The sequence below is a fragment of the Dermacentor variabilis genome, chromosome 2, assembly GCF_050947875.1.
Source record: "Dermacentor variabilis isolate Ectoservices chromosome 2, ASM5094787v1, whole genome shotgun sequence".
In the NCBI taxonomy this organism is placed as follows: Eukaryota; Metazoa; Arthropoda; class Arachnida; order Ixodida; family Ixodidae; genus Dermacentor; species Dermacentor variabilis.
The window spans coordinates 54,278,243-54,286,120 of NC_134569.1; the positions used below are offsets into that span (position 1 = coordinate 54,278,243).

At 44.0% G+C, this 7,878-nt stretch overlaps 1 pseudogene; it reads left to right on the forward strand.

Annotated features, from left to right (window-relative positions):
- On the forward strand, positions 1–1,826 carry LOC142571882 (RNA/RNP complex-1-interacting phosphatase-like; annotated as a pseudogene).
- The last annotated feature ends 6,052 nt before the right edge of the window (positions 1,827–7,878 follow it).

A 7,878-nucleotide genomic window follows, 5' to 3' on the forward strand; every position in this document is an offset into this window, starting at 1 on the left:
CATTTGGGCGTGGCACCCGCCCATATATTGGCTGGACTCGAACCATTCTGACTTATCACGGAGGGTAATGGCGGATTTGGAATAAAAACAGATTGGAATAGTTTTACGTTATACCTGTTTTTATTTCAAAACCGCCATTAGCCCTCCGAATACGAAACCATGCGCCATCTTCTGTTTCTGCTTTCCCGCTCGTTCCACCATGCGCCTTGAGGCGCGCCGTTGTCTTGTACACACGGTAGGCTCATTAATTTTCAGCTGCGATGAAGGAAGGCTGTAAGGCCGTGTGAAGGTAAATACCTACCAGAAATAGCTTGTGTGTATACCGGGCAAATACATATGACCCCGTCCAGGAACGCCGTCCCCAACAGGTGGCTTGACTACGCAGACCACGGCAGCAACGTTCCTGGGACGCGATTCGTACCGTTCAAGGTGCGGCTTCGCGAAGCAATATGCTCGAGCCTTCCAAGTGACAGGTGGTTCACGCCGGAACGCTTGCTTCAGCAGGTACTGCTTTCTTTCTCTATGGAATATACAGGGCCTAGGCATCGTCATCGATCTGACGAACACGGACCGCTACTACGATCACAATTGCGTGGTCTCCCGTGGCGTCGCCCACACCAAGATCATGTGCCCCGGTGCTTGTGTACCCAACGAGCGAGTCGTGAAGTCGTTCTTCGCAGCCGTCGCCGAATTCATCGCGAAGCGCCAGACAACGATGACAATCTCGTAGGGGTTCACTGCACGCGCTGTGTCAACAGGACCGGATACGTGATGTGCAGGTGCATGGTAGACAAGCTTGGCATAGCACCCGCAACGGCCATTGAAGGTTTCCAGAAGGCCCGAGGACACAATTTCGGCAGGCAAGAGTACGTCAGCGACCTACGAGCGAGAAGTCTGCAATCGCCGAAGTAGCGCGCGAACAACCAGTTGTGCCAACGGATCGCAGTGTCAGCGATGTTTTTAAAATAAACTGGCTGTTTAAATTGCTTCCTGTTGCTAAACGCTTTCCTTTTGTATGTGTGTGTGTGTGTGTGTGTGTGTGCGTGTACGTTTGACATTGCCATGGACGAAGAAATGAAAAACCAGAAGCGTGTGAAAATTGCAGTTGAAAAAAAAAAAAAGAATGTTTCCTTTAGCATGTCCATAAGTATGCCCAACTGCATTAAACCTCACCTTTTTCGTGTTGTGATGCGTTCCTGAAATGTTGCAGAGCTTTTGTTTGACTCTCTAGTGGCAATTCTTATACAGGCGGTTCAAAGAGATGACTCCTATGAGAATTCCTTTACTCTTAAGCAAGCCGTGAGTGGCTTGTTGATTTGGATCATTTAGCCAGATACTGGAAATTTTAGTGAAAGGTTAAACAACTTTTGCAATTTCTGCAACGATAGCAATGCTCTGCCCACTGCTCATTTCTCATATTTCCGTGGTGTACTTATAGCAGTCGCCCATCGTGGATGGTGTCTGACTAAGGTGCCGTGATAAAATGAGCAGGACAGATTAATAATTGGCACTTCCCTGTTTCCTAGAAAGAATGGAAGGGTATGTCTGCATGTGCCCAATGGCTGGCATCTATGGACTGTCACAGTTCGTTTTAAGTTCATTGCTGATGTAAAAAGAACAGAGGCTTACCAAGCAGTCTCTTGTGTGAAATTGTTAGCTACCTGCTGCATGCACGGGAATAATATTTGGCTTGCACGTACACATACACACACATATATATATAGATATAGCAACATTGTCTGCAGATAAGGAATGCTGTGGTCAAAATATGTTCCAGTGTCGCCTTTAATGACTGCAGTTGGCTAAAATAAACATGGAGTCCTCCATTTAGGTGTCCTTTGCAGCCCACTGTGAAGCTTTAGAATGTTGAACCTGAACAGTTAGTCTTTTTCTGCGTAGTAGTTGACTGCCATAAATATCAGTTGCAAAATAAATATTTGTGTCAAGGGGAGAGAGAAAACTTGCCTGCAGAACTAGCGAGTACAAGTGGCATACAAGCAACATAAAAGTAAAACGCATCTAATCAATAGTTAACATCACAAGTGTACACAGAAGGTATTCAGCACTATCTACACTGGCAATGCCTTGTCTAAATGCCAATCCCTCGTTTTCTAAACCACAGATTTGAAGGAAAGCTTGCAAGGCTTTGCCAGCAATATGAACTGCAGGCCCAGCAACCAGAGGTGCAAGCCATTGTTGAAAATCTTGAACAGCTCACCCACACAATGAAGCAGCATTTGTAAGCACTAAAAACTTGCTTGAATTTAGGCAGTGGCTAGAACATCAATAAAAGTTTCACTTGTCATTCATCCATGCTGCAAAGGTTGGATGCGACCAACAAAGACAGCATACGACAGTAGCAGGTGATGAATGGAAAGTGGAAAAGGCTAGAGAAGACGTACAGACAAAAAATGACCTAGCTGAAGGTAAGACATACGTCATGTAATTGAAAATGATCCAGTCCTGATTAGGCATCCTTCAAAGCTGCCTTTGTATGGACAAGTCGCATGTGCAATGTGAAATTGTACAATTCAACATTCTCAGTGACTTGTTCATTGTTGACTCTGTCAGGAACATCCAGTCGGCAGCAAAAAATTGCTCGACATAGCCCACATTTTTCCAAGGTACATATCTCGCGTTTCACTGTCAACTCTGTTGGCTGATTGGCATTTGATGTTTTCATTTGACACAAGTACGTCTGGGCTAGCTTTCAGTTGCTCTTTGAAACGTAGGCCACACATTCAAAAGGGCATTAAAAGCAGACAAATGAAACTGAAGTGGTAGATTAATGGCTAACATGTCTGGAAGAGTCTCTTTTTCTGAGGACAGAACTTCTATAAGCACAAAGCTGACACAAACGTTGGATAGTATTTGCACCAGCACTGTAGAAACATGGATCCAGCCTCCTTTTCATGCTGTTTCTAATTGATACAAAGCCATCAACCTGCCCCCCTTAGGAATATATTTATTGTGTATGCTCCCCAATCGGAGCATATGCAGTAACTAAATTATATATTAAGTAATATAATTTAAGTAACTGTATACAGAAACTCTACTCATAATAGAAGACAGTACATTTGAATCAGACAGAAAAAAAGGTAGTTCAGCTATCATGATTGTATTTTTTTTCAGAAAGCCTCCCTAGTGTACTTGTTAGCACTCTCAGTGCAGCATTCCTGTGCTATACCATGTGAATTACACACTGCCACTTGTTTCCTTGGGTGATTTGCTGTGTTGAACAATTCCTTTTTAGAGCACAGCTCTTAGGCAGCTGTTCCTGTCATGAGCGTAGGCGTGACAGAGTGAACAAGGACAGGGAAAAATGAGAGCAAATGCGGCATGTAGCTGGGGATGAGAAATGTGGGGAGAGGAGGTGCAAGGAGATAAGCGAAGAGGAAGGTGCAGCGGGACCATGATGCGGAAAGCAGAGGAGGGTATTCCAAAAGCGTGAGGAGAATAGCATAGTGCGGCGATGGTGGCTACGAGAAGGCGGCGGAGTAGCACGCGTTGTCTGGGAGGTTTGTTGGTGGTGGCTTCTGTGAATTGCGCCCACATGTCACCCATGCGCTGGCTCCACGCGCTGGCTCTCGCGATGTCCAGGTTAGCGAGGCAGTGGCAGCACACTTTGCCGCTCTTTGCAACATGCTGCACAAGACCGGTTGTCCAGACCAGCCAATATATCACAAAATAAAAACATATATAGAGCTGTGCTCAAATTTCACATTAGGGAATGCTGTAATCGCCTGTGAATTTCTAATGTGTGTGTGTGAGGCTAATTTACCCAGTCGGACTTTGCTTTAACAAAGCCGGCGGTGCCCAATAACTTCTTTGTAAAAACAAGAACTTTGTTGCATTGGAAAACTCGATAACACCATTGTGAATAGCATACTTATTAGGAGGAAAAGGGGGGAGGGGGGATACAATTTTTGTCAGTGCATGCGCTTATAGTGGACACTGAATATGTTGAGTGCGTCTTGTGTTCATTCATGGGTGTGGCAAACTATATTAAAGGGTCAGTGGGCGTCTGTCATTTGAATTGAAACCCAGCGACACCTATATTTTACCCATATTTCTCCCCGAAACTTCATTAAATTGGACGAGACATTGAGTCCACTATGTTGTTGCAAGGTTTTCAACACATTGGGCTCCATGAATTCATGTCAGAGGATTGAAATCGTTTTGTTTAATTGAAAATTTAATAAAATTAGGCAACACTGAAGAGAAAAATTACTTGAGCTGTGTTATTACCCTACTACAGTGCCAAAGAAGCCATCCTTACCGTGAAAAAAGACTTGGTAAGCCGGAAAAGATGTCACAATGAAAGACGGGTGGTGATGGCATATTGAAATTGCCATGCCAGCCTGCAGAGACATCACAAATTTTGAACAGGTCTCATAAAGCCTAGTCAATTTTTTTTTTTATCAGCTAAGATAGACTGCATTTAGCAAGTTTCAAGAAATCGAAGTAAGCCACGCGACTCTGAAACAAGGAAAAAAAAAATGGACAGTACATTGATATACTGGCACTGGGGTTTCAGTGCAAAATTCAAAAACATTAAATTTGGCTTTCATTTTTTGCTCCAATAACCTTGTTACTGCAAAATAAACAATATATGTCTAAACTGATTTAGTGTTCCTCTTCAGTGCCTCTTGAAATAGAGGGTTTGAGTGCATTGGTTACAAAAAAAAAAACTCTTCAGAGAATTTCCGGGCTAGCTAGCCTTAACATTTCCCTGCAAAACTACATGAGTAAAGAAATATAATGTATATAACATACCTAAACAGGAGGAAAACTGTGCTGAGGCCTCGTAATGATTGCAACAAATGGTTTGAATGACATTCAGACATACTCGCGACAGATATCAAGCTGGGCTGCTATAATACAGCAATGCCTTTTTCGATGCTAATGCCTTTTTGCGCTTCTTGTAATGGTGAGTGGTTGCGGTCGACATGGAAGGCGGAGGACAACCTGCATGTATCAGCATGAAGTCAAGGAAGAGTGGGAAAGAAGGCAGCAAGTTGCAGTAGCTCTAGCTGCAGTATCATTCAGGCACCTACTTTTCTTGTTACCCTTGAATTCTCATTGCATTACTGTTGATAAGAATTGGTGCTAATAAATAATGCACACACAGCAAGAGTGGTGTCCCCTCAGCAGTTATGCAAGACCAATTAGCCCAACACTTGGTTCTAAAGTATATTTGATATGCATTGCTTAAATTTTTTCTGCAGCAACTACACAGACTCAAGCTATCGATAAAGGAAGTTGAAAACGTGCTGTCCACACTTCACCTGCTGGTGGTCAGTATTAAGTATTTCATTTCGTTATTGTTTCACCAATTTCAGATTTAATTAATTCACCATCGCCCAACAACCCATCTACGCTAGCATCTTGATTCGCTTATTTGCCAGAATGACACCCTTGGAAAGGTGGTGGCACACGGTTTTTGCTCTATTGTAACGTGCACTTATTTTTTCCAGAATAATTCACTAAAATATGGCATGTATATTGGAATAGAGTCCAAAACCAAAATGACAATAGGTGGGGTACAAATCTCCCTTTCCAATATAGGACAGGGACGAATGATGCCCGGTCTACTATTACTTTAACTTTGTTCTTTTTTTTTAGAAACAAGAGCAAATCTGTTTCTCTCTCTGGCTGCGAAAATCAGACGCACATTATAATCTAGGGTAGATTAGAATCAAGTAAACACAGTAATTTCTTAAGTTGCACTTTCGTTTTCAGGTATTCGTGCGGTTGTTTGTTACTTTGCCTTACCTTCAGACAAATGCCACTTTTAGGTTCATGAAATTTGATCTACATTGAAGGGATGGGCCTTCTTTCCCATTTACATGCACTACCATTATTCTCTGAAAATCATGGGTGCTTACTGATGCCAGACATTCATGACTTACTGTTAAACTGTATTGCATAGAGAGTAGTATTCTGTGAACATCAGTGCAACCTGCACTAAGCGTTTTGAAGCAAAATTTTAATGTGCAAGCAGACCAGAGGCAGGAGTGAAAAGTATAAATGCTGCCACCTAATGCTGCAGTGGCAAGGGCATGAGAACACACAAAAATGTTTTAAAATGACATGCTAAATTAGCAGTTCCTTGTATTCATGCAAAACATAGCTTGACTTACTGCTTCTGTTCCAGAAAGCTAGGCCACAACAGGTCTGCAATATGTTGTGTTCGGCTGTGGCATCCAGTGCTGAAATTGGCTCCTTCACAGATTAGGATGCAATACTACTTTGCAGTCTTGAATCATTTGCGTGTTTCTTTGTCCCAAAGCAAAACCGAAACTGACCACTTGAAGAAACATTTGTCAAAAGTCTGCAGTCTACATGCAAAGAGATTGCCTGTGATATTTATAGCTTTCTCGAAAGCTGAATTTCTGGTTCACACTAATGCCCGTTTTCTTCTATTGTTGCAACTGCTTAACGAGGGTGAACTAACCTACAGCTGCAGGCACACATGCGAATTATGGGATATTTTGTTGCTCAGTGTTTTTCTATGCTCATAAAGCCATTGGTTTTGAAAGAAAGCAATGGCAGTCATCTTGCTAACTTACTTTTACATTTATTTTGTGCAGGACGAGGATCCCATGAAGATTGTGCTTAAGTCTGTGATTAACCATTATAAAGAGTTGCACAAGGCCTTTGCAAAGAACTTAGAAAAAGAGCTAGCTGTAAGTAAAAAAGCGGTTCCCTCATGTTATTCCTTTTTATCACTGGCTGGGAAAAGCTAACACTATTGTCACATGTCCTGAGCACAGTACCATCCAGAACAGAGCAGACTTGCAAAACTTTGTAGGAGCTGTTTGCCATTGTCGAGTGCTTTTCTTACAAACCACTTGTAACATTTGAATTAATTCATAAATAAGGGTCATGAAATTTACTGCTATATTGTGTAGTCCAGTTATACAAGTACATCATACAGTAAACTCTCAGTTTTACAAACATCGGTTTAACGAATATTTCAGAATAACAAACTTTTCTAATATTTCCAGCGGTTTCCTATGCATTCTATGCAAAACTCCTTCAGTTAAACAAACTTCTGAATAACGAATATTTCAGTTCAATGAACTTGATCAATGGACCTGGGCTCATTTTTGAAATCAGTTCAATAAAGTTTTGCGCTCTGCAGCGTTGGCTTAGCCGATGCCCGCCGCCCCCGAAATCACCTTTGCAGCAGCAGCTATGCACAGTGTGACAGTGAGCTTATTACCTGTGCTGAACTGTCAGATCTGGAAATTCTTTCCAGATCTGCCCTGCAAACCCCAGAGCTCACATCCATTGTCGACGTGGCGCGGTATCCCGGATCAAACTCGTACGTGGCCACGGTGGTTGACCCCCAGGGCAAGATCCTGAATGCGGCGTCTATCCAACGCTCGACGGCGTCCGTCACAGAGCAAGTCGCAGTGGCGCTGGCTTTGTGCGAACCTGGGCGCACGCAGATCTTCACGGACTCAAGGTCGGCGGCGATGGCCTTTCTCGCCGGCTCGGTCTCGGTCGAGGCTGCGGCGGTGCTGAGGACCCGCAAGACTGGCACGGCCCATCATGTCATCACTTGGTTCCCGGCTCACATGGGCCGGATCGTCTCCCCCGGCTCGATCAACCCTAATGAGCTGGCCCACGACCAGGCGCGAGGTCTCATCAACCGCGCCAGTCCGAGGGGCCTGGCTTCGCAGGGGATCGACCGAACCACGGACCCGTTGCTTACTTTCCACGAGATCACTACTCATTACCAGCTGGGACGCAGACAGTATCCGGCTCCTCACCCGAAGCTGGGCAGACCCCAGGCCTCGGTGCTGAGAATGCTGCAGACGGGCTCCTTTCCGTCTCGCTCGAGGCTGAGCCACTACACTCCGGGTGTAG